The sequence below is a fragment of the Lagopus leucura genome, unplaced genomic scaffold (assembly GCF_019238085.1).
Source record: "Lagopus leucura isolate 7727_CA_CO unplaced genomic scaffold, USGS_WTPT01 Super-Scaffold_100008, whole genome shotgun sequence".
NCBI lineage: Eukaryota > Metazoa > Chordata > Aves > Galliformes > Phasianidae > Lagopus > Lagopus leucura.
Genome location: NW_024962265.1, coordinates 27447759 through 27475602, shown reverse-complemented (window position 1 = coordinate 27475602; position 27844 = coordinate 27447759). Strand labels below are relative to the sequence as shown.

The 27844-nt window shown below is 39.2% G+C and overlaps 1 protein-coding gene across 1 annotated transcript in view; it reads right to left on the bottom strand.

Annotated features, from left to right (window-relative positions):
• CNTN1 (contactin 1) overlaps window positions 1-27621 on the bottom strand; it is a 164038-nt gene extending 136417 nt beyond the window's left edge. Inside the window, exon 1 of the mRNA XM_042872500.1 lies at window positions 27586-27621. The gene's annotated coding sequence lies outside the window, so the exon portion shown is untranslated. The remainder of the gene's footprint in view (window positions 1-27585) is intronic.
• Window positions 27622-27844: the final 223 nt, after the last annotated feature.

Here is a 27844-nt window from a genome sequence, read left to right as displayed (position 1 = left end):
AGGTTTTTCCCTTCCATGTACGACAGCTCAGTCTTATATCCAAAAACAGTCTGATCACAGTTATTTACAGGACAGGCAGGCAATAGATTCTGAGACCTTGTTTGCCTGACAGCATTTCACTGTAGTTTGCAAATGTTACAGAGAATTTACAAGTAGAGGAATAAAAGTCAATGAAATTACACTATCATTATTCAGTTAGGACCTCTAATGACATAGATCATGTTATTATATTGATTAAGCTTGGTGACTGTCCTGCCCCTCCCTACAATGCAATCAGCTACAGCAGATAAAAACTGATCAGAAACGCACACTCTTGAACAAACTGCAGGATACAGAAAGTAGAACAGTATTTATTCTCAGCAATATTCAAACAACCATTCTCCAACACGCACTCTGGCAGAATCCATATCCCCCCAAGAATCCTGACGCTGCATTCCAGAACAGACATCTGAGTCAATGTAACCACACGGCATCATCATAATCCCGCCTCAGCATATTCCCTCTGCTGCACTCAGAGCTACAAAGGAAAAATATCCCGTTTTACCTTAGGTGGTGAATTCCTTCTTGTCCTTTTGTTCATAATAACTATCCCAAGTTTGTACCTTTGAAAAAAATACAAGATTGGTTGCACCAAACTTCACAGATCCTCTCCTGCGGCAGAAAGCAAATTAAAAAAAAAAAAAGAAAAAAGACTTCAAGCTGTGACCTCAGAGCAAAGCACAGCCGTTAGCATCCCTCAGCCAACCTCCGGCAGAAAGCAGGTTAGGCAGCAGGAAAACTGGCTCTGTGCATGACTGCAATGCTTTCAAATCAAGCATTCTGTGCTGTAAGCTCGGGGATTTATATCTTCGTAAATAGGCCGTCCCACTCAATGCTGCCTGTGTGCATGAAAATATGAAGCATTTCGCTGCAGTCACTTTATGCAAGAAACTATCCCAGTCATCTGTACAATCTCTGCCACTCTGCTCTGAGACTAAAGAATGAGCACAGCATGCATAATTCATGCATTAAAATCTTCTGTGCGCTTCCTGCAGCAACTGTTACATCCAGTAATGGGATATTGATCAGCTCCTCACAGAAACAGTTGGGCTAGGCAATTGGCTTACTGCAACAAACAATATTCCATCCAAAATGGAATGCAGACACGGGCTTCCACCCCTGCAGCACTCAAGCACGACTCCAACATACGTGGCACGGCATTTACATATTGCAGTGTTTAATCTGGACTCTACACTTCTTTGACTGTGGAAAAATGCTGCATTATCTGAGACTTTTATTTTAAGTCTGTATTCCCTACAGCTTGTTTTTCCTTTAAACTCCACATAGCATGAGAAACAACTATAATTTCCCAACTCCATGTTCAAAGTACACTGAATCTCCAAAACCAAAGAGAAAATATAAAATCTTTCTACTCCTGATGCAGCCTTTGACCCATATACACCTGTCTGTACCAGGGGATTAAATCACTATCACCGAATCCTTTTATTGTAACACATCTATTAAATCCAAAAGAGATGCACATACGCATCATTTTTGTCTAGCAAAATTCACATAATCTGTATCCAACATATTAATTAAAATCACAGAAATCCCAAACTTTCTGCTTCTTCCCACAGATCTGAACATCTTCCATCCTTTCCAGCACATTCCCTTTTCTTGCACCCTCAGCATTTAAAGAAACCTCATCAACAGACCCCTAGCTCTGTCTCCACCTCTTTCTCCAGCCACTTCCTGGCAACCCCACCCTTCAACTCCCACATGCCTCTCCCTCCACACACACACAAAAAATGACACGTTGTTCCAGAAGAAAAAGACGAGATGGGGAAGACAGACACAAGCAAACACAAGAGCCAGGACTGAGGTGAAGCTCCAAAATAATATCTAACAGTAAAATAATAGGAATCTTCATAGTCAGACTGGTGCTGACAAACAGCACAGTCACCTGAGTTTGTACCAAACAAATTTGCAGTTTCCCCGAATACATGGCATGAGTTTTAGTTCTGATGAAGCTTGGATGGATCTGATCTTTTAATACTAAAATATATAATCACCACGAAAATAATTCTTACTGATGTTTATTTGAAAAGAAATTCAAGAGGTCATAGAATCAGAGAATCAATCAGGTCAGAAAAGACCTTAAAGATCATCGAGTCCAACCATGACCTAATCTTACTACCCTAACAACCTAAACAGTAGGTCACTAAGACCTACAATAATTACCTCTTGCTGGGACTGAATAGGATACAATTGCCTAAACCAAAAAATCTTGATAGGACAGTAGTATCAATAGGGACACCATACAAATTCATGAAAACATGAAGTTGGGCTCAACTACCTCTTCTATTGCAATTGTACCCTCTCAAAGTCCTCTCAGGTGGTTACACAGAGAACTGCCTGGAATAGCAAGATTTTGTTAACAGCTGGAAACCAGAATAAATAGAGGCTTTATCAAACTTCTGGAAGAGGTTTGGCTTGGTTAGTCTCTCACCAGAGCAATAGCTTTACCGTATAACCAATATCTACTGCTTTCGCTTAGGCTAAAGTATGCCCATATACTTCACTGAGTTGGCAAAGGTGTCACAAGAAATCACTGAGAAATCTGGTATGTCCTTTTTTTCCCCAACAGCTACAAGGGCTATAATACAGTTAATCTCTACTTTGTGATAAATCGAGGACGGAAGCAAAAACATCTTCAGCCACTGCTACATCCTGAGTTCTGGGTCACAATAATCTCTGACAAGCATTAAACTAGAAGTTACAAGCCATACCATAAAACATGATATTCTGAACCTACCTGGCTAATTAATCAGATTACAATAAGAAGAAATCTCAGAGAGGTGAGATTCATGCCCCAGGTCATACAATCCCCACAAGTTCACTCTGCTCTTACTCTAATCATCTATAAGTCAAAAATTTACTGGGAAGAAACAACAGCAACAAAAAGCCCACACAAAGCACTGAAGATCAACCTGCACTCACCATTGCAGTGATTACCTGCCATTTTTTGCTAGGTTGAGACTGTGCTCCAGTCAACACTGGGTTAGTGAGCTAGATGCAAGCAACATCCCCATCCTTAAGCAGAAGATTTCTAACATTTGTTCAGTTGTCCAGCTCTTGCTGTCTATTTAAGGGGAAGTTGAAGTATTGTCATCTCTACTCACTGTTACTGACTAGATTTCTACTGACTGTGATTGGATTGTGGATGTGTAAATCCCATATACAAACCAACATGCAGGGCACTAAGTTCAAACACCTAAATCTGGCACTGTATCTACCCTGCATGTAGATTAACAGTTTTTCCCAGGCACAAGGCAGGAGACATGATATTTTGGGGCAATTACATATACTTAGATATCTCCTACTCTCCCTACTCTACCTCTGTTTTGAGTAATTGCTTAGAACTGATCTCATATGTAAATTCCACAAGACCAGTGAAATACCAGTTCTGTTCAGAGTGCTGATTTTGATTACCAATTTCAAAAGGAACAGTATTTTTTCCTCTTATGAAGAGCTAAAGGTGAATTTCACATTACACTACGAGTTCATATTCCCATTTGAAATGTAAAACATCGCCATGTGTGTATCATTTGTTTTGTAATATCATTCTTAGGTATTTTAAAAAGAAAAAAAAACCTCTTCAAAATTTTGCAATGTTTGGTATTTTTTTAATTCATACAGGCTCCTCTAAGCAAGGCTACAAGCCTTGAGAAATAAAAGGTAAGTAAGTCTTCCCTCTATCAGAGATCTTCCTAAGGGGCAAAGACAAGAAGAAAGAGAAATTGGTGACACTTTCTTTAGAAAAATACAAAGATATAAAGAGGGTTTTACTATTCAGATAGATAACATCTAAAAAAAGGGTAAATCAGTTCTTTGTTTCTGATGTTAGGAAACATATATAAGGAAAAATAAAGATGCATTTTATTACATTGAAGCACAACCTATGGAGTCACTTTGTTCAGCACACATCTCAGAGCAATCTGTCAATCCATGCTGATAGACAGAAACCTTGTATGTGCATTTACCTCATTTTTTTATTTTTTATTTTTAATGTTCCCTGATTTGCCAGTGTCAGAAAAGATGAAGTGAAAACACCAAGTCTCCTTGTTCTATTACACTGGTTGTACGCTCTTCATACCAGATGTTCTCATTATGTTCTTATTATGTCTTGGTAGAAATCAGAAGTTTCAGCTCACTACATAGCCTCCCAGCCTTCAGAGCACATTACTCTTTCAAAGTAGAAACTCCAGAAGTAGGAAGCTTCTGCCCAGTTTGAAATGGGGAAGCGTTTGCGAGTCAGGAAGGTTTAAGATGCACTATATGGCAGACTGTCAGGTACTTTCAAACACAGTACCTATTTTTAAAAGAACACAAAGCCATCTCACAGATCTTCATTTTATTTCACTAATTAGTTCTTTGAATCCCCATTTCATGCACCTTTTTATTTTATTCTTTTGCCATTCTCACTTACTATGGTTTAACCCCATTCTTAGTTCATCATCAACATCTTCCTCTTCTGCTCCTCCTTCCAGTACCGAGATAAAACTAATTCTTCCACAACAAATTAATTCTGTTCCCGTTCACTTTTCCTAGGTAAGTAACTCTTATTCAGCCATCTATTTATCACACCCACAATGACTCTAACTCCTTGACTCCAGCTCTCAAACGCTATGGTCACTACTTCTTTCTACATACCTCTTTCTCCAACAGAAATCTAACAGCACCACGATTTTTTGTTTCTTTGTTTCCCTTTTCCTGTCTCACCTCTGAAACACAGAAAATACTTCTGCTCAGGCGTGCTGTATGTTCCACCTTCCTAAAAGACACAGCTGTCTCCCAGTTTCATGATTTCTTTCAGAATCTCTGATTTCCCTGCAATATCTGCCTTAATTCCCCTCCCATTCTCACAAAGCAAAAATTGCCTCATCTTTCCCTGAACTTCATTTGCTTCTGAAGTCCATTACCTCTCCCTCCTGTCCTTTGATGTTTAATACTATTGCATGAAGTTCTGTTCCTTTCCTGCTGGCTTCTACCTTTTGCATTCAAATGGAGCAACTCTTAAAATCTCTAGCATTTGTACTTATATACACCTCAGAGACTGAGCTCATTCTTCATTCTTCTTGATATGTCAACTGATTTTTATGGTTAGGAGGTGTAAGTTTTTATGTTTGAAGTTTTTCCTTCCTTGACACTGTCTTATCCTGATCTCTGTAACAGCTGCTTTGGATATATTTCATAGGAACCACTTCATAGTTTCTTCTATGCTTTGTACAGATTTTTTTTGGTCTTCTTTGCTCTTAAAATTGTAGTCTGTAAACACAGTGTCAGCTACCTCTTTTGATGCTATGCCTCTACTCCATTATTTCAATACTACTAAATTCTTTTCAAACTGGCCAATATTTCTGATACAGTAAATCATCTGCCATCAGTCTAAGCTCAATGTTGCCAAATTAGGGTTTTCATGACCCACCTCCACAAACTTATCCGGACAGATCCTTCCTCAATCACCACCACTTACGACACACGCCCAAGAGCTGTCTTCAACTCAGACAGTTTTTTATGTCATTAAATACAGATAAACTCTTGCAGAATCTTTCTGCATAATATAGCTTATATATCATCTTTTAAAATGCACTTAATTAGTAACCTTCTGCAAACTCTCCTAGTCTCAAATCTTTTTCTCTGGCTTGGACAGGCAAAGCACTGTGTGCTCTATGCTATATGAGGAGCGGCTGAGGGAGCTGGGATTGTTCAGTCTGGAGAAGAGGAGGCTCAGGGGAGACCTCATTGCACTTTACAACTTCCAGAAGGGAGGCTGTGATGAAAAAAGGTCTGGCCTCTTCTCCCAGGCAAATAGTAGGACCCGAGGTAATGGCCAGAAGTTGTACCAGAGGAGGGTTAGGTTGAACATTAGGAGAAACTTTTTCTCTCAGAGAGTGGTCAGGCACTGGAATGGCTGCCCAGGGAGGTGGTGGAGTCGCCGTCCCTGGCAGTGTTCAAGAGGCGCCTGGATGAGGAGCTACGAGAGATGGTTTAGTGCTTGTGGCACTGATAGGAATGGGAGGGTGGTTGGACTAGATGATCTTGCAGGTCCAACCTTGCGATTCTATGATTCTATGATTCTGTAGCAAAGACTGTTCTTCCAGTGCGTTACTCTGTGTGACTTTGCTCCCTGCATCCCTCCATTCCCTTCCTTAGTATATCAAGTGCTCTCATTATTATTCTTCCTCACTACTCAACAGCCAACTTACAATTAGCCTTCAAGTTACTTCTTATTAGCCCCTTTTTAAGTTTACAGTCAAGCACTTCTTTGCTTCCTCCCATTACACTTCATACTTTGGAAGAACTCTTTGCAACACCTGCAAAGTCACTCAGTGCATTGTCCTCCTTCAAATCCTTTTTTAAATTTCATTTGCTATGGTAGTTACAAAGAAATTGACAGAATATTGGCTGCTTGGGAAAAATGAGACAACTGCCTATCTTCGTGGCTGATTTTTTTCATCATTTCTTTGGAATTCTCCATCTGTCTTTGCCTTTTATGTTATACTCATGATTACTTATGAGTAACTCCCACTGGGAGACCAACAGACTTCTTGCTTTGTTTGTTCACAGAGGTCTCTTGTTGATGACTTTGGCTTTTCAATACTACAGCAATCAACAGTGCTGAAGGGCATAGAGTGCTCAGCACATTGGGAATCTAACAAGAATTGTTTAACAGAACTTGGGGACTCAGGAATAAAATCTCTGCTGCCCCATGATGCCTACTGAGGAGTTTTACAGGGCTGAAAGAAATCAGGAATGCTAGCTTAATTATTTAAGCTGAAAACATAATTTTGTTACAATATGGAGCACTTCACTACAAATACCTAAACATATTCCTGAATAAAACAACTGCATGTTTGCTTTACTATTTAAATCAGTGTTCTGAGATATCAAAGATACTAATTAATATTAAAAGTCTTCAAGTATTGTTTTGAAATAAATAATTTGTCAGAATGATAAAAATTGCATGCAAATATCATTGTCTCAACTATACGTACTATGCTGTATAATATCAGTGTATTTTTAAGATATCATACTTGATATTATAGAATATTGCTATGATTATTATAATAGACTACCATCTACTATGTATACATATATATACACATCATACATCAAATATTTAAGAGAGCCCATTTGTACTGAGGAAATGCTACTCTGTATATGTTCATATGTTCTATTTGAAAGAAGCATTTCTTCTTCTGTGGAGGTCTATGAGACAGATGATACTCAAGGTGCCATTTGCCTTTCAGGAACTAACTACACACACACAACTGGAGAGAGCATTACTTTCATGTTCTCTCAGGACTTTGGTCACAACAGCAACGAAGACTTCATCCAAGATAACACACACAACTTCCAAATACGTTCCCCCACTTGCAGAATTATTTACTTCAAATTGCTACTGCTTTCAAACTAGCATGACCTAAAGTATATAAATCCATATAAAGTCCACAATACTGGTGGAAAAACCATTCTTCCATTCTCTTCAACTGATTTTTTGGTCACATTTTTGTCCTCAAGTCTACAGCCCAGTTCTACTACAGCACTGAACTTCCTTGTGCTTAGCAAAAAATCTGACTGATAAAATCTCTTCCTGTATCTTCACTACTGCTGGTCTCACTGTGAGTGCTTCCTTTAAGCTGCTTCTGACCTCTGGATTGATTTTCCTATCCATCATTAGTTTCCTCCATAGCGAAGTTTTCTGGTCCTCATTCATCACCCTAACAACTTACATTACTGCATAAACAAAGAAAGCCCTTATACTCAACCGAGTAGCAATTCCCTGTTGAGCTGCTTCACTTTCAAGCCAGACCCTTCTGATTCTCTTATCCATACACCCACAAAAGTGCAGGGAGCACCACAGGAATCAATTGAATTATATGTTTTGGTGAAAAGCAGAAAACACCAAATAACCATCAGTGCAAGCAGACATTCAAGTACTCTGCCTGCACACAGCAACATGTTCACAGCTGCCAGCTCTGTAAGAATGCAGTTCAAGCCAACAAATGTTTCCAGTTGACTGAAATGCTTTCACTACAAGCAGTTCACCACACAAACAAAAAACAAAATGTAGGGATCTTATTGGGGTTATTCCAGAAAGGGCTGTGTGGAAGGGGGCTGCCGAGTGAGGACAGGAGCAGGGGAACTGGGGGCAGTGGGTAGAAGATGGGGCCCTCAGCCCAGGGGCACAACCCCTTAGCCTCTGAACAACCATAGGGGGCCAGACTGAGAGCAAGCACGGTATGGCCACGGGCCTGGGCCTCTGGTCAAGGCCCTGGTGCAGGTCCCTGGTCCTGCAAGAAGATGGCAGAACAGGGGCAGCTGAAGCTCGGGCAAGGGCCAGGTTCTACAAGAAGCCCCCAGATAAAAGCCCTTGAAAAGGCTTTATACAGCTGTCATACAAATCTGATCCCTAGCTATGTAGCCTAATCATTTCTGAATTGGGAACACCTGGAGTCAGCTCCAGAGAGGGAAGCCTCCTGGTGCACTCAGGATCTTGACATCTGCTGCAAGAAGGAAGGAGGAATTACGAGATTTTCCACAAAGAGTGGTGAGGTGAAAGGGAAAAAGAAAAGGAAGGAAAAAGGAAAAACATGCAATAGAAAGAGATACACAAAAATGACATGAGGTTTGGTCTAAGTAATGAGAAAAAAAGCAATGGAAACCGTGAAATTGAAAGGCTACCAAAAGTGTCAATGGCATCAGCAGAATGGTGAGAAAGGAACGGAATTGTGAGCAGGGGGATGTGAACACTGTGAGGCAGGTGCAATAAAATGGGTGGAATGAGTATTAGGGGAGACTCACTGCCAGCCTGGACTGAAAGCAAACAGAGGGCTTAAAATGGGGTGGTGGCTGAAGTTGAGGAGAGGAGCAAGGGCTTAAGGCAACAGACCTGCCTGTCATGCATTTTATTTTGTGCTGTTTCTAGGGAATGGAATGGTGAATATCTCTGCCTATGAAATCCTCTCTATATCCCAGAGAGCAGTGTGTCAGGAAGGAGAGACGAGGCATGCAGCTGAGCTGCTTCCAGCTTCTCTGTCAGCCTGTGCCCCAAGAGCCAAACCTGTACATTCAGCCTCTGCCTAGTCTAGCCTACAAGCTGCTGGGGAAGGGGAAATGGCTTAGCTCTTCTTCATCACGAGCTGCTCTCCTCCCCACTGCACTGATGGAGGAACTGAGGGTGCGCTTGCCCGTAACAGCTCGCTGATCCTTGCTAGCTCTGTATGTCACACTACACATTTGAATGAAGAAACTGTCAGCATGTTCCCTGATACTCAGCATGAGAAGAGTTTGGCTGCATGCAAACGACAGGAAAAAACCAAGATGGGAGGCCAGTATTTAATTTTCATCCTCATGTCAAACATATTTGCCAGTCAGTACCACCTAGCGTTTTCAAATGCAGGTCAACTTACATCAGTAGCTTGTCAGTAAGAAAGCAAAAGTGACATGAAATAAACAGAACGCCTCCTACTTTCCTGACACCAACAGCCTGCGTTGTCAGTGATGATCATCCTCTGCTGCAACCACCAGCACACAGCCTGCACTCATCTTTGCCAGAACATGGCTTTTAACTTTGTCATCTCCATTTGTTTACAGTGCTCTGAATCAACAGCTGCTCTACCACACAACACACACCATTCGTCCGACCTGAGCAAAGAGAAAATAAACATATAAATACAAACTGCAAAGTGCCTCTTTTTAGCTTTTTGTCAACTATATTCCTTCAAATAAAGTATGAAGCAGATATATTTTCAGGTTCTCGTAGGCAGGAACTGCCCTGCAGTAATATCCACTCCCAGGTCCAAGAGCAATCATGTTTCTAATTTTCCACAATCTCCTTAGAAATGATCTCTGAGAAATTACTAACTGCAAACATACAGCTCTAAATATACATCATATTTTGCAGAGAGGAGAGCCTAGTAATTAATGGAAATAGAAAACTCTCAGTTGTCTGTGAGAATTTAGTGTGAAATAAATTAAATCTGTAAATTTCACTGTTGTGAGAGAAAAAAACTAACCTAAACTCTTTTCAATTATTTTTTTTTTTTTTAAACATGACCTTCTTTTCAGCTAAAGGCAGATGTCATCAACATATTGAGAACACGGTATTTCCACAGTGGAAACTGAATGAACAGACTATTATCTAAAATTTTGTAGCAACAGAGAATGGGATAGCAGGCAACACTTCTTCACAAACATAGCACATGATATGGACTGCAAACCATGAAGGACCTCAAACATTACACAGACTACAAAAGCTGTTTTGCATGTTTTAAGAGAAATACCAATTTTAATAAAAGCAATAAGCAGTCGCCTTTGAGGCAAGAAAAGCCTAATTTCATGTCCAAAAGAAAAATGTTGTCATGTAAGGGATATACTGAGGAAATACTGTTTTGGAATAGGTAAATACTAATTATGTAAATAACAAGTGAAGGAAACAAGGAAACCTTTGAAAAGGTGTCTTTTGTTTCTGATTGTTTTGGTCAAATGACTCATTGCTGTTTATGTCATTTTAGCTGTAGAAATCAAAACAAAAATTCAATCAAAGTGATAAATTACATCCATATTGTCGCACGTACATTTTATATACTGAAAAGTAAATGTTCTCCAACTTTTTTTAATACACAAAAACTTCACCTAACAATCTAACAGATAGGAAGAAACCTATACAATTTAATGCTTATTAAGTTTCTAGTCACTGGCTGGCAAAGAGATGGCTGTAGGACTGTAATCATCTCCCACTACCTCTGTAGACAATCATGTTGTCTCTCTACAATGGAAACAGCCCTATGAAAATTAAAGAAACCTTCTAAAAAAGCTCTTTTAATAACTGAGGTTTACCAAAAAAATAACACCAGCTTCTTGGTGAATATGCGGAATATGTTCCATTCAAACTGTAATACAATTTAAGACTAAATACCATTCCTAATGAGATATATCAGCTAAAAGACAGTAAAATGGAAGGAAAAAAAAAAAAAAAAAAAAAAAAGCCATGCAATTTTGCTTTCTTTTAGCTGTAAAGCTAAATAACTGAAAATTAATTGTTTCGTCCTTACAGTTTATAGATACTTTCATTTCCTCTTTTGTTTTGTTTTTGTTTTTCGCTTTAACAGTTGAATTAACAAGCAATAGATACTATTTTTTTTTTCCTGCAGAAAAAGTACATATTTCCAAGAAAAGGAAGCTCTTATGAACAGCTTAATGGACATCTACAGGAACCCTCTTTAGCGTCTGTAAAGATACGTGGCAGTGTTAATAAAAGGTACAAACTGCGTCAAACTCCTCAATAAAAACAAGCCTTTTAGTTATCCCAGGTGAAATTTCTAACTTCCCACATGCTACGTACATTCACTTAATTGCATACATGGAGTCAGAGTTACAATTTCTAAGGTCTACATCAAACGATGGACTCCTTGCTCTACACAAAGCCTTTACTTACAACAGCAGTATAAACTAAGGAAACTAACAAATAACTAAACTGGGATCACATCCTGAAATACAATTTTAAATATACCATCTGGCACTTAAGATTTGACTAAAGCTTATCGACGCAGCCCAACTGTTCAGTAACAGCATCATCATATAGAAGGATTCACCAAATTTGACATATAAAGTATTAATCTGTTCAAGCACAATGTCCTAGAAAAGGAGAACTGCAGGCATACAGCTTTAAAACTAAAGAACAGAATTCATCCATTACAGTATGAAATATAAACGTATTTAATGATCTTTAAAGTGGAAAAAACCCAAACAACTAAGTCTTAAATTCTTAAGAGTGCAACTGGCCATGTTCCATTTCTTTACCCTGTTTTCAAATGTATTTTCTGCTATAAAAGCTTTTGTCCCTGTCAGGATAAGTAATGTCCTAAGATAACCTAACAATAAAAATGGACAGGAATCTTCTGAGCAATTCAATTATGAACTTACCAAAGTATTTTCAGACTACTGATTTGTTATCACCTCTTAGAAAGCTAGCAATCTTTTGTGATAAGAGCATAGAGTTTGCTAGATGTCTCTTAATGGAGAAGTGTTCATCTCATTTTCTAACATAAAACTGCTGCTATGCTGCACAAAACACAAATTAGTGACATTTAAATGACCTATACAAGCTTATAAACCATGGTCAGAGTTTGAAAAATCACTTTTTACCTACGGGTTCCAATTATGCCTTAAGGGTATAGGCAGTTTCTATTAACATCAGCAGTACTGCACTGTGTCCAAGTGTGAGAAACTTGTTTCTAGTAATTAGTTATGTTCATCACAAAGACATCTGTTGTGTAAGGCAACAAGGTCGACTCCACGCCTCAAGACTGCCTCCACCAAACAGGAAAGAAAGGTGATTGCGGTCAACTCCCTTCTGAGAGGAACAGAGGGTCCTGTATGTTGGAACAAGGTGCTGGCAGGCACCCTCAACCTGCTGCACCTCATGATGAACATACTAGGTGGCAAATTGGTGGGGCTCATCACCAGGGCTTCAAAATAGATTTGATGGGGGAAAGGCATGTACTGCTGAAGAGCAGAGAAGAGTAAGGGAACACTTGTTTTTAGGAAGCAATGGGGGAAAACCTCAGATTTTTCCCAGAAGTTGGGAGGGCTCCTCCAAGAAGGTAATGTGCTTCTATATGCACCTCTATACCAATGAACACACAGCATGGGAGGAGGAATTGGAAACTGTGGTGCAATCGAAAAACTATGAACTTATTGCTATCATGGAAACATGGTGGGATGACTCACATAACTCTAATACCATGATTAATGTTCGTGAGCTTTTTAGAAGGGATAGATGAGGTAGGAGAAGTGGGGAAGTTGCCTTCTATCTTAAGAAGTGGATACAATGCAAAGAGCTGTTCCTGAGAAACAGTCATGAATATGCTGAGATATTGTGAAATTTGAGACCAGACCAGTAAAAGTCATCTGGTGACTGGGGTCTGCTACAGGCTGCCTGATCAATGGAAGCCTGTTGATAAGATCTTCTTGCTTCAGTTGCAAGAGGTGTCTCATTTGCAGGCCCTCATTCTAATGGGGGATTACAACTGCTCAGATATCCGCTGGGAAAACAATATGGTGAGGGCAAGCAGCCCAGGAAACTCCTGGAGTCAATTTATATCATCTTCCTAATTCACGTATTGGACAGACCCACCAGAGGTGAGGCACTGCTGGACCAGGTGCTCGCCAACATGGAAGAGATCATAAAAGATGTCAAGATCGGAAGCAGGCTGGGCTGCAGTGCTCATGTCCGAGCTGAGTTTATGATCTCAAGGAATACACGCCTAGCAAAGAGTGGAATCAAGTCCCTGAATCAAGTTCAGGAGAGTAAATTTCAGGCTGTTTAAGGAATTGTTGGATGACATGCCCTGGGAAACTGTTGTTAGGGACAAAGTAATGGAACAGAGCTGGCAGCTCTTTAAGGATGCCTTCCTGAGAGCACAAGAGCTCCCCATCCCTCAGAATAAGAAACCAGGCAGAGGAGGCAGGAAACCAGCACAGCTGAGCAAGGACCTGCTGGTCAGGCTGAGGGAAAAGAGAGAAAAAGTATAAGCAGTGACAGTGGAGATGAGTGGCCTGGGAAGAATGTAAGGATGCTGTCCAGATACACAGGTATGGAGTCAGGAAAGCCAAGGCGCAGATGGAACTGAACTTGGTGAAAATGTGAAAAACAAGAAAAGATTCTGTAGATAAATTGGGCAGAAGAGATGGACAAAGGAGAGTGTACCCTCTCCTTTTTCAGCACTCCTCTGTCTCCACTTCTAGTTCTTTACTGATGCACGTGTGTTCTGGAAGATAGTAAGGCATTTTAATTGGCATGTTTTCAGTAAAATAATATGTATAATGTGTATTGTACAGCAGGGCAGAAAGGATTTGGGTTGTCTTTCTGTGCTGCCTCAGTACTGGATTCTGGGGTCAAACATCTTCAGAGAGAGAAAAAGACTGTGATTCCTCCTTGGGCTTTGCCTCCCAAGCTGAGAGAGCTCGCATGGTGCCCCACTTTCCCAGGGAAGTCTTTCCCCGAAGGGTTTCCCCAGCCAGAAGCAACTAGTCAGGGTAGAGTGACCTTAGCTGATAGGAGAAGTGCAAGACACTGGGACCCAACAGCTCTGGGGTAAATAGGAAACCCCTGAGAAGGTGGGGCACTTGTTCACATTAAGGATCAGATCTGCAGCCAGCACTCAGTGGTTACAAAAGCAGGGACGACTGAGGTGACCGTATGCAATTTGCTACGCTTTACAAGCAAAGCTGAAAGAGCTAGCTCCACAAGAACACAAAGAGAAGGCTTTTCAAAGCCTTTTATCTCATTCATTTTACTTTAATGTATTTCACCTGCAGTTTTTCCTGTTCAGTGTGATACTTGCTTCAGTTTATTGATTTGTGTCCTAATGAAGCCTATCTTTTAAATCCTTTCTGGGTCTTTTGAGTATGCTGTTAGATAGGAAGAAGATAAAGTTCTATTACCTCAGTTTTCCAAACAAACATAAACTCATCATCTATATTACACATACGCTACAAAAACACTCTGACTTCTCAATCCATCTTTTAGTTACCACAGAATGTTCCTACATGGTAGGAAAAGTACCTATACTGTTAATTGTGAAATAATATTTGATAAATCTCCATAGACATAAATAGCTCGTACACTGCTCTATGGTAACCTTTGCCCTTCAACCAAAACAACTTCCTTGATTTTTCCTGTAAAAATTCCAACTCCTACCATTCTTATGCAAAAAATCAAACCAAAAATCTTGCAGAATCTCCAATTTCTGTGGTTCCCTATCTGCTGCCCACTTCAGTCTACAAATTCTGTAACAACATATGCCATGTACTCCACACAGGACTTCAGTCATGTTCTCCACACCTTTCACAGCTTCCCTTCAGCCATGACATCATGCTTTTTCCTGCCAATCAATCCTGCACTGGTACTTATCATCAGACCAATGGCAAGCATGGACACATAAGACACTCAAGACTAGAGTTTTGCTGGAAACTGCTGACAGGAGAAAGGACTCCAGCTCCATGTTAATGCTCAACTGGATGAGCAGAAGAGAGGAGTAGTTCCAGGTGCTCCCTGTAAGCGTCACTGTAATTCTCCTACTACTCAGTCTATTCAAATTATTTAAAAGATTATTAAATGACATTTCACTATACATATGCAGCTGCAAGAAAGAAGAATGAGCCCAATCCTGGACTGCTTCAGCATTTGATAATGCCACTGGTGGCAGAGGACACCTGCAGCACTCCATTTAAAGCTCCTCCCAAGCACATTCAGTACCAAAGGGATGTAAAACAGAAGGATGTGGATGCCACCAGGAAGGATCAAGGGCTTAGTGCTACCTTTCTTTTGTGTTTTGTTTTTTTTTTTCCTCAACACTCATCTCTAGAAGTTGTATAAATGGTTACAAAAAAGTGAGAAAATCTTGTGCAAATGACCAGGGCTTGATTTTATTACTTCAACTCATTTTTAAGTTCTAGTCTTTATTAATACAGAGATCTAGATCCAGTGTCCTTATTTTGCTCCCTAACTTCTAGTCTCATCTGATTTTCTTCTTAGAGTTGGAAAGGAAGGCATTTGATGTTAAATTCAACTCAGGTTTTTGTTGGTTTTTTTTTTCAACACATGCTGTTTGGAAGAATCGTAACTCCATGTTACCCAAACATCTTTCTTTCAAGGGACTTCTCTTTACCAGGAAAAGTAATAAAATAAATTTATTATCAGTTGGTCAGAACGTAAATAAATTGCATTAAAATTGCTCAAGTATATTTCTGAAATACTGGAACTAGGCTCTAATTCCTGTATGCAGTTACATTCGCAGGAGAATTTACAGAGTAATACTATTCATTAATAATTATTGGTATAATTCCCTTAATTACGATGATCAAGGAAGCTTTAGAACACTAATTTGAAAGAGGTAACAATCATCTGGGCCCTAATCCAGGAAAGCACTCAAAAGTGCTAATTTTGACCACAAAAATAATGACCTGGATTTGAACAGGACTGACATGCCTAAGTTAAGATAATCTTGGCTTTGTTAAGCCTGTAGCAGGAAAATCAAGTAGAAGTATTATAAGAGTAATCCATGAAATCCTGCCAGAATTTTTCCTCAATATTATACTATTATCAAACATTCTCTAAGGGCTGCTTTCTTCTGGAAGATTACCAAGTAAAAGTGAGAACTCATATAGGACCTGATTTTGGGGGGAAAAAAATCTATTGCAGAATCAAGTACTTTTAAAACCCATATATGGAACAAATATAGACAGTGAAAAAATCTGTATCTGCTATGGATGGCCAGGTCTGAAGTGTTTGACCTGAACCTTCACTCTGAACCTGGTCTTCCATATCTGAATTTGAAATGCATTTTCTTCTTCATTTTATCTTCAGTAAGATGAAAGGGACTGAAGCTGGATGCAGGCAGAATGCCTTCCAGAAAGATTACAGAATCTGGATGGATTATTTATTTATTTCTTTCTTTAATCCAAAAACACAGGCAAGGTGTCTGGATGCTCAGCTGTAATTTGCAGAACAAAAAAAAAGAAATGCAGCAGCACACTTCAATGCTCATCTGTGTGACGTTTGTCATTGGAGCTCATCATAGTAGTTACAGATAAAAAGCTTTCTTGGAAGGGATTCTGCCTGCATCCAGCTCCAGTCCCCTTTACCTCACCTAAAGGGGAGAAGCTCTCTCCTATGGCTGGGAACTAATCTCATCTTGTCTAGACTCTCAAAAGCTATCTACCTATCTGCTTAAAACAAGCAGTGTCTTTGGAATCCCATATGGAAACATGTTCTGTTTTGACCAAAGACTTTCTCCAGCTCACAGAAATAAAAAACTAAACTGAAGTAGAACATATTCAGCCTCAAATGCAGATAAAGCTTTGTGGAAGCATGTATATCCCTCTATTTTCTTCCACTGATTATGAAAACAGTGGCATTCAATGAAGAGTTTCTTTGAATTTCTTAAACTGGTTTTAGCTGCAGCAGAATAAATTCTGAACTCAAATAAATGTGATCTTCAGCAGTTTTTGAGAATCTGAATCATTTCTTTCCTTTTTGTTCTACATCTGATCATGTTCTCTTTTTACTTTCCTGTAATATTTTTGCCATTTCAGACCACTTTAAAAATCTCTATTGATATTTAAAGCATTTCATTTTAGATATACTGAGTCCAGTAAATTCATCATCAGGCATTTGAAAATGAAAACTCTGCCTACAACATTTATCTATCACTTGCACCATGCTACCTAGAGATTTCTCCTTCTAAATGAATTCAACACAGTGAGGAATGAAATGAGAGGATGATTATCACATTTCAAATACTCTGTCCGCATTCCAGACACATTTATATTGTAATCAACCAAATTCTCAATATAGGTTCTCACCTCTAATCTTCTCTCCCCGAACTGCCAGTGAACATTACATTCTACTCCAGTGCACATATCATTCATAGAGACACCCATTTCTCTTCTCCCTACCCAATGTACATTTATACACAACACATTTTAGTTAATCTTGAAGAGTACCGTCATGCTCAGATTATTATCAGGGAATATCTATGGGTCATGCAGATACATACATAAATACTTTTAAACTTTTATATTGATCAAATCATTCCACCTTCTCCTGCCTGCTGTTCATCCAAAGGAGCATGCAAGAGAGTGACAACAAAATAGTATCATACTGAGGACTCGAGAAACTCAGAAAAGATGGAAGGGCATGAAATTTCGACTGTATTAAATACAACTCAGTACCAGAAAAGATGACTGCAAGCATAATTAACTGCACTAAATAAATTATATTTGAGTTACTGAAAAGACTACATACTGCTGATGGAACTTAACGGATTGCCAGACTCTGGCAGAAGGTTACTTATAAAGGTTTCAGAAACCAAAGCTAAGAATAAGCAAACAAAACCCACAAACCCACACTGAAGAATATTTCATTAATTACACACACTTCTACATGCACCCAACCTTGTGCAAACACTTCCTAGACAAAAACAGGGTGACAGTCTAGATTATAAGGTTTAACTCTGTGTCATGCAGGGCAAGATTGTGCAGACACTCAGCTAGCTCTAGGACTAGGAGGAGTAGAGATGAGTACAGCTGCATACCCATCAGTCTTTCTGACACGTGCACTGGTGGCATAGACACACCAGACCTCTCTAATGTGCCATGGCATCGCACAGGTTAGCTCATGCAACAGAATCTAGGAAGGAACAGATCAGGAAAGCAAGAAATGAGGACAGAATGGATGTTATGAAAGACAGTGTGGCAGCAATTAGATCAAACGCAGTATTTTCAGTATTACATGACTATAAGGATATTACATGCCACATTCCAGTTAAGTTCTGGTTTGAGATGAGATCTGGATCTCCTCTTGCCTCTATTCGTTCTTCTTATCCTCTCTACTCTCAGTCTGTATCAGTTCCCTTTCAAATGAATTCTGAGAAGAAGCTGTGCTGTGTGTAATGAGATGCACTATAAAAGGAAAGGAAATAAAGGCTGATTGAGAATGCACACAACTCAATATCAGGATTTAGGGGTGATGGCACTCGACCTGCAGGCATCAAGAGCTTAGCTTCATCTACTCTGATCTCCAATTCAACGGCAGCACATTGGAGTCTGAACAAAAAACTGTTTGGATGTTCTTAATGAACACCTCTGCCTTCAGTCATTTTCAAGCTTATGCCCTGAAACAAAAATAGGCACGTTTTTTTTCCTCTCTCAGGGAATAATCATTGAATGTTCTCTGAAATTTTATTAACCTCTTTATATATGCTACACTCCGGTGATAAATTTCATAAATAAGTAAAGTATGTTTCCTTTTATTAATTTTATATTACTTATACTAAAAATTATTATTAAAAATTATTAAAGTATTAAAAATTATTATTGTTAAAATAACTTGAAAAGGTACGTGAAGCTTTATACACATATACACTTCTATTAACCATATTGTAGATTTCTAGTTGGCAGAAGGAATAGTTATTTATTTTTTCTTTTCTGGTATTCTTTGTTCAATCTAGTTTGATGCACAAGGCCACTCAAGGTTCTATAAAAGCGAGGTTTCTGAACTGATGTTATGCTTTGTTTGTTTTTAAAAATTATTTACTGTACCAAATCCTTTTGTCATGATACAGTAAATATGTTGATATTAATGGAGATACAAACATAAATAACTAGCTCTTGGAACAACAGCAATGGTTAGGTGTTTAAATGTGACTGTGAATCCATACTGTAATCTGTTGTTTTTCTTTAATGGTCTTATGGAGCATATTTCACTGAGCACTACTGCATAATGTCTAATGAAATTATTCAAAGACCAATGGAAAAGTTTCCTGAAGCTGCAAGTCAGTCTATAGTTAGAGGGGAAAAAAAAAGGAAAAAATGGCTCACTGCTAATAAGTCTAAAGATAAAATCTGAAGCACAACACAGGTAGCTGTATTAAGCACTTAATATCCCACTTGTTCTCTTCGTAGAGGCATCTTGTACTTGGCAAATTCAATAATTACATTACTTGAAAACGAAAATATGAATGGCGAAATGAAAAAAAAATAGCTTTTCTGGAACCAATAGGTGTAATGAAAAATGATCTCCTACGTCTCTCGCATTCCTTAACCAAAATAATTTCAGCCACATATACTTTCTGACATCTCTTCTGGGCAGGAGATTGCACCTGCTGTGCTTAGCCTGAAGGCATGTATATATATTGATTGCTGCCAAGGAGAATATATAACAGCTTTCCACTCCATAGGACACTGATTTGGATTTTTTTCTTTCTGCTGAACTATAGATATCGTGAAACTTGTAAGAACTTAATTATCTTCAAGACTTGCATACTTTTTTTCCCTGCGTTGCAGAACCTAGATGAGCAGTTCAACCTAACACAGGGGATTGGCAGACGGACAGTGATGGCCTAATTCTTATTTCCTTAGGAAACAAGTTAAAATATCATAACAAATTAAAGCTACATAACATTAATGGCACAGGCAACACAAGCTCTATGAAAATTTTAGCAGCTCATTACATTTATCAATATAGGTAACACAAATACCTGGCTTAAAATGATTAAAAAATATAAAAGATGTAGGTTTTTCTAGAATGTACATTTTGAAATTTATACATAATTTTCACGATAGATTTTATATATAAACCATATATGCATACATTACTATACATAAAGTATGAAATAAAACTCCCAGAAGAAAGCATTTTAATTGTACCGATGCATATAAATTTCAATTCCAAGCCTTTCGTCTAAATAGAAACCAATGTAAATGAGTGATTAGATATTTCTGATCCTTTTGTGAGCTTCTGGTGCTTGCATGCCTGTGGGACTCAGGGGACTGAATAAGAACTGCGTGCTGTTCCTACCACAGCTACATCTGGATGCAACAGACAGACCAGAGAAGACCAGTAGCTCACAAGCCAGCCACAAGGCCTGTGTTATTCATTACTCTTGTAATGAGTCTCTTTGAGGGCTTCACTACTTTCTTAAATTCTGTCAGGAACATAAACAAGCTTTAGTTTTACTCTGGAAAGAGAACACCAAATGGGATTCCCGCCTTACCCAGCCTAATGTAAGGACGTTGTCGCTTTCATGCATTCCCTAAGGGTGTATTGCTTTGGATTTGAATCGCAAGTCTCTGAGTACTTCTGCTTAAAATCCAGAGTTGCTTAAAGATTTTCCTCCTGTACTGACTTGATTGATTACTCATTTCTTAGTTAAATCCCTGAGGAATAACTGGTACAGGTTTTGGCCTGAGAGCCTTGGACAGACAGCTCTCCGTGTCTGCTTCACTTGGCTTCCAGTCAGAGAAGACCTCTCTGAAAAACCTCTCTGACACAATCCTCCTCCCTGCATCTCTCAAGAGGAACTTCCACGTTCCCTGGGCCAGCCCCATTCTAAAAGGCATCATTCAGAGTGGAGCAATACTGCTGGCAATGTGCTGCTTGTTTTACTTGTAAAGTCACTCACTGTGTGATTGCTCCTGTCACAATTTCCCAGATGCTGTTTGGCTATTACATGCAAATCCATTTCTTGAAATGCACATACAAAGCTAAATTAAAGTCTCCTGTCAAAACAGGTTCATAGAACCAACACCAATTTTACACTCCCAAGCTACAAAAACATCTCTTTAAAAAGTGTATTCTTCTATTGTTCTATAAAGCAGAAAGGGAAATTGGCTTAGAAATATATAGGTTGCTTCTCACACCTTAAATATAATTCTCCAAACAATTTTTGCAAGATGTTATCAGTAGCAAAGTAAATCAGAGCAAGCTGATGCAGTTCAGTAACATTCTCCTATTAACACATCAAAGCACCTTAACCTGATTTTTTTTTTTTTTTTTAAAGTAAGCCTGCAATCTCAGTAGGCATATCTTCTACTCTTCAAGGACTTCTCTACACAAGAAGTGTTTTGGCCAGTACTTCTTGGTTGAACTTCACTACGGAAACTGATAAAAGGAATTTAATGAGCATGGAAGCTAAACCGTGCTCCAGGCAAAAATACACATACGTATATGCAGCACATACATATCACATGGGCACAGCCACAAAATGGCAGCACAGCTCAACACCCTAAGCAATAGGCAGTCTTCAACTGTAGACCACAGCTTTCATGTATGTTTAAACTTCAAAATATTTTTGAATGACCAATAAAGCTGAATCTCCTTAACCAAAATAGAATGAAACATACACCAGTTTTCCAGTCTATATTCTCTATTTGATTTGAAATTTAGGATTAAATCCTTTATCAAATCAAACAAGTATTGTGGCTGCAGAAGAGTATTTTCATTTAGAAAAGTATTTTCATTAAGTTCTGTCACAAAACAGAAGGTAGAACATTTTTACGGTGCAATATTACTTATGGCAATCTGTTTCCATTTGTCCTTTTTCATATGCTGACCTGGTAGAGAAACGGTCTAAAGAGTGGGCCTGTCATTCCTCCAATCATTTTTACACGAGAAGTTTGCTCACTGATTATAGGGTTACTATGTTGGTAGTTTTTGCTAGGAGGCTGGTAGGAACCCATAAAAACTGAAGGAAGCAGACATGGTGAAGAAGCTTCTACTTTCTGCCCAAAGCAGGGAGGTTGAAACTAGATCACATATAAGGACCCTTCCAACCAAAGCAATTCTATGATTCCAGCTTTTCTGCCTTCTGAAGCAAGCCTAAGAGAAAAAGAGAACAGCTGCTAGCTAGAAAGACAAGAAAGATCCTGGCTAAAATCCTATCTCTAATACGGGGTTAAGGGCCATCACATTTTGGTGAAACTAATTACTCCAGAAGAAAGGAGATAGCAAGAGAATACAAAATGAGCTGAGAAAGATGGCAGATTATGGAAAGGAAAAGAATGATGTAAAAACCCCAGAAGGATAAAGAGAAAAGAAACACTTGTACCATCTAGATCAGTTTGCATATAACATCAATAAACAAACTGTCTTGCAACACTTCCTATTTTAAATATCTATTTGTGACAGTTTTAGAAATAAATTTAATTTTCAAAATGAAGCTGTCCCTAGCAAAAGTAAGTGACCCCTGCATGTCACTGCCCCTCATGCCAACACTAACAACATTTATTTGGATAAGCAGGGCTACTTCACAACTAAACAGATGAGCTGTCTTCAGCTCTCCAGACATGCTCTACAGTTACAGTTCTTGTTGATAATAGACTCGGTCTATTAAGAGCATTAGAAGATCCAGCTAACACAAGTCTCAACTACAGATGCACAAACCACCTTTCTGATCCATTAACTAACAGTGGACTTGACTGTTGCCTAAACAGACTTGCCTCTTTTCCCATCCGCTGTCAGCACAGTTCCTCTCACCCTGAGAATGGCACAGAGCAAACAGCAGATGGCCTCTCTCCTGGTGGTATCCAGAAGCAAACCCATAACACTATTTTTCAAATGAATATTAGATTTTTCTGAGCTACTGCAGCAGCAGCACAGTGATTCCTAATCTAATTTGCATAGTAACCACTGAAATCTTGTTTTGCCACTGACTGTTTTCGTATTTGTGATTCTCTTTACTTAAAGGGAAATGCTGAGGGTTCTGAGAAATTTTCAAAGGTTGGGACAGTAACCACCACATACAGCACATTAGCCAAATCCTTTACAAGAGATTATTGAGAATCTCTGGAGCTTATACTGGGCAGATGAAAATAAATCACACATAAGCATCACACAACTGTATGCACTAGAGTAACTAAAGCAGGTATCGCCCAGAAGAGACCAAGACAACAAAAATATTCCTTGCTTTTGTTTATGTGTTATTATACATGTGTACACAAGTGTAGGTAAAGAGATGCAGAAAGGTACTTAGATGCTTACATTATTATGATTGAGAATTAACAGAGCACACATAAGAACAGTTGTCATAGTGTATTGAGTGCGGACAGTTAATCATTTATAATGCATGTTTGGATCAAGTTTTTAACCAGTTTCTAAGACATAATTCTGTTCTACAAATGAAGAGCTACAGTTTATTTCAGGGACTTGCAAATGCATGCTGTCAATGCAGGTACTTTGTTTCCTCCAAGGTACTGCCTTTTGTGACCCAGCCTAGAAAACATTTCTCTGCACAGAAATGCGCGTGCTTGACCCTCTGTACTTACTGCTGCTTTGAGAACAACTCTATCCAGTAGAAAAAGGGCAAGATATGTTATGTGGAGTATTGAAATGTTCATTGAATGTGTCAATGGATGGCACAGTCACTGCAAATTCCCAAGTTTCAACAGACATTTCTGTGCATACTGCTACCTTAAGTAAGAGCGGTTAAAAAACCTGTTAGTTTTATTTAAAAAAAAAAAAGAACCACAATTAACTACTCTGTTGGAAAAGCTGGTGTGTATCCAAAGCATTTCATAGGTGAAGATCTTTCATGAAGATGACAGTGCTACACACTTATACAAGGGCTGCTCTGAAAGTAAAGCCTACTATTTTATTATTGTTGTCCCACAACACCAGAGGCAGATGTTGGTGGTATGGCAGTAGAGGTTGAACCTTCCCACCAATATTCCATTATATTTCGTTGCCATGCAACAGACAGCAGCAGAGGCAGTCTGACAAAAGTGAATCTGACATGGAAGTGCATATGAAGCAAAGGTATGTAACTACATTCCTCCATGTGGAAAAAAACTGCATCCATTGACATTCATCAGTGCTCGCTAAACATTTCTGGAGACCAAACTGTGGACATTAACATAACGAGGCAGTGGGTGTTGTGTTTCAGTAAAGACACCATCATAGCAGCTGTGAAACAGTGGGTCATCTCTGCTGTGGAAGATTTTTTATTTATTTATTTTTTAATGAGAACCATATGCAGACTCTTATTCATCACTAGCATAAATACATAGTTAATGGTGGTGGCTATGTCGAAAAACAGCATTTTGTTGCTGTTCTACCAACAGTGTTATCATGCTCTGTATTTGTTATGGTTTCCATGGAAAAAAACAGGAGGCATAACTTTTGGATTGATCCATGCATTTTGTCAGTTGCACTAGAAGAGTATTCTCTTTTAAAGGCTGCTAAGCGAGGAGTTGTAGGCCATTCCAACAATGCAATTCTTGGGTAAGAATGTGGAGCAGCAGGAGCTGAGGCAGTTGTGTAATTCATCTCTCTTGAGAGGAGTAAGACACGATTGCACTCTCTGTACTGGCTGGCACAAACTCTTTAACAACAATCTACTATGTGGAAAACAGACTGGCCTTTGTGCTTTGTTTACGCCTTTACAAGAGCATAGCTCTTCACATACTTCAGTAATTTGAAAATAATGTCAACTATATAAAAGGCAGCTGCACAGTTATAGAAATTAATGTAGAATGCATCCTGTGTAGGCCTTCCTAAGAAAATGTTGATTTGAACTGCTTCTACTTACTCAAACATATTCAAACTGAATTCTGAAAGACTGTCAAGAAGAATTTAGCGTGAAAAAACAATTACATCCACACACAGATCCAACTCTTCAGTACTCTCTGGGCATTACACTGCTTAGTTTTAAAAGAAAGTGATCATTCTGCATCACAGAAATACAGTTATGTGGAAAGTATTACTTCGAGCGTTTGGATATTCTATCAGCTTATAACATCCTTCGAAGAGCTTTGTTGGGTGAGATTCTACAGCTGATGCAGTAATTAACAACGCACAGCATGCCCTCATTGCTCCTGCTGAATACTCACTGAACAACAGACTTGCCGCCCAGCTTTCCCCTTTGAACAGATGAGGGCCATCCTGGCCTCATCACAGAGCCACATCTCCCATCAACCCACAGCCAAGGTGCTCAGCAGGCAGCTCACCCTGCCTGCAGTAGCCAGACAGCAAGCCGCTGCCATGGCTCAGCATAGCACCACACCTCTCCCAGCCTGAGCCCTGCACAAAACCCTGGCAGGTCCTACAGGAGGCTGTCTCATCCCATCAGCTCACTGCAATGTGCAGGCTGCCACAATGGTGCATTGTGGCTGCGCTGCTCTGCTGCAACCTCTCTGTCGTCCTACATGACAGGCCATGTCAGAAGATGGCCATCTGAGCTGCAAGCTGACCATGTGGCCTCCTTCTTCTGCAAGCTTGGCAAAAGCCCTGCAGGAGACCGGTGTCTTACTCCCAGCTTTCTTCCCTGGGGTAAAATAGTGGGTGGGACTTGCAGACTACAACACTGCACCTGGTCTGCCAGCTTACTGCACTGGCCCTGGACAGAGTCACAAGCTGAGGGACCAGGAGGCCGGTGTCCTGTGCCTGTTTCTGCATTGGCAGTAAGGTGCAGGATCCTTCATTTCCACCTCCTCCTCCTCCATAAGGCTTTCATCCTTCATTTTGCTCCTTTTTCAGCCAAGGAATAAAAGCAATTCATCTCTGCTGATGGCAGTTATAAATTAGAAACAGCAGGAAATGGTGGCCATTTTGAATGAAGACGAAAAGCATCAGGTGTATCCAGCTGCTCCTGGGATCACAAGCTCATTCGTACAGAACAATAAGCAGGGGCATGATTGTGTTTTAATAGCAGAATAACAGCATGCACCATGCCAATTTATGGAATTATTAGTAAGGAAAGTATGGTATGTACATGGAGCAATTGAACATGAGCAACAGTGCAACAATGGTAGCAAAACCATCCTTAAACAGAGAAGTTGCATGAGTGAAATTTAACAGACCTTATCTCAAATAGAAAATGGGTTTCAGCAATGGAAGATGTGTGCCACAAACCCCCATCTCATGGAAACAGGTAGAATAAGCTGCATTTGTAAGCACAGAGAGCAGAACTACTATAAAAGTCTGTTTGTTACGTGGGATCTACCTGAATTTGTCATTATACCAAAATTAACTGAAGCAGTATGTGAAACAGAAATGCAAGGAGGCATTTCACATACTCAAAAAAGCAATGCGTAAGAAGAATTAGTAGTATTTGTGTATATAACAGATCCTCTAGTCTCAGTACTATACAGATGTCCAACAAAAATGTCTGTCAATATATCAAGGACACGAAGATTTTAGACTCCCCAAAGGATTACAGTTAGAGATAAGTATCTTCAGGTTTCAATACAGCACAATTCTGAGCTGATGCTCCCCTTGTAAAGCAGCAGAAAATTAATAATCACATAGAAGGTAAAAGATGCCAAAGTTAAAAGTGTCAGCGCCAGGGAACTTTAAGTCAGGGAAGTGTTGCCATTAGGAGCCATGAATTCCTCTGGTCCCACTCTACATGAAAGAGGATTTCACAGAAGAGTTTTCACTTAGTGCTTGAAAATTATATTAAAATGTCTCTTGCTTATATTCCTACTTGAACAATAATCTTAGGAATATTACATCAACTTAATGCAATCTTTAAGTGATCTAAAGGAGCAAAAAAACTAATTGCCTACCCCAGTGAAAATCAAACTCTTACTTGCAGACAAGACAGGTTAGAAATGACCATGCTCTGCTCAGTTGCTACAGCTACTTAAGTTGTCCATCTTAGAAGACTAGCTAAGAATAAGAGACATGTAATGTTGCCTACTGCAGAGTAACATGATTTTAAGGGCAAGGTTTGAATACAGTCATCACTGAGCTCTCAGCTTCCTCCCACCCAGAAATACGTACATACAGAGATGTCAGGAAGGGATTTACCCTTCTCAAACCTGATCACCAGGTGCCACCTGACACTTTAAAACATATTTTGTAGAGCTTAATAGGTCATTTCTGAATAGTCAGTAAGTACAGATCAGATCCCATGCCTCTATATTACACATACAACAAGTTCATTTGGTGTGGCTCTTATAGAGGGTCCAATCTCAGAAGTACAGATTACTCTAACCTCCTCTCTACAAAATATACACAGTAAATATCAACTCAAATCAGAGAAGTCTTTGAATCAAAAAACTTTGCAGGTATATCTAATAAAAAAATGCTGTATATCAATGTAGCTGACAATAATTTATCACGTTGAGGTCAGAAACACTGCTTTCTGAATTAACTGTGTTCTTACCACCTACTTCACAATTCTGGGATTACTATTTTTGTTAATAAGAAGCTCCTAACTTTTACTTCATTACTTAAACATGGTAATAACTTACAGAACTGAAAGTCACCAACCTCTAGCAAGGTGGACTCCGATTCAGAGCAGATCCAGAGGCAGTATCTAGGATTGAATAAAAACAGAGTTCAGACTGGTTGCTGAACACTCAATTTTGCAATTACAGATGATGTCTGAATTGCATACTGTCATACTGTGATCTTACAATCAGCTTTTTACAGATGTGTCTTGCAATTTGTAAACATGTGGGTTTTCAGTTACCCACTGTCCTGAACAGATCTAAGACATATTAATAAAAC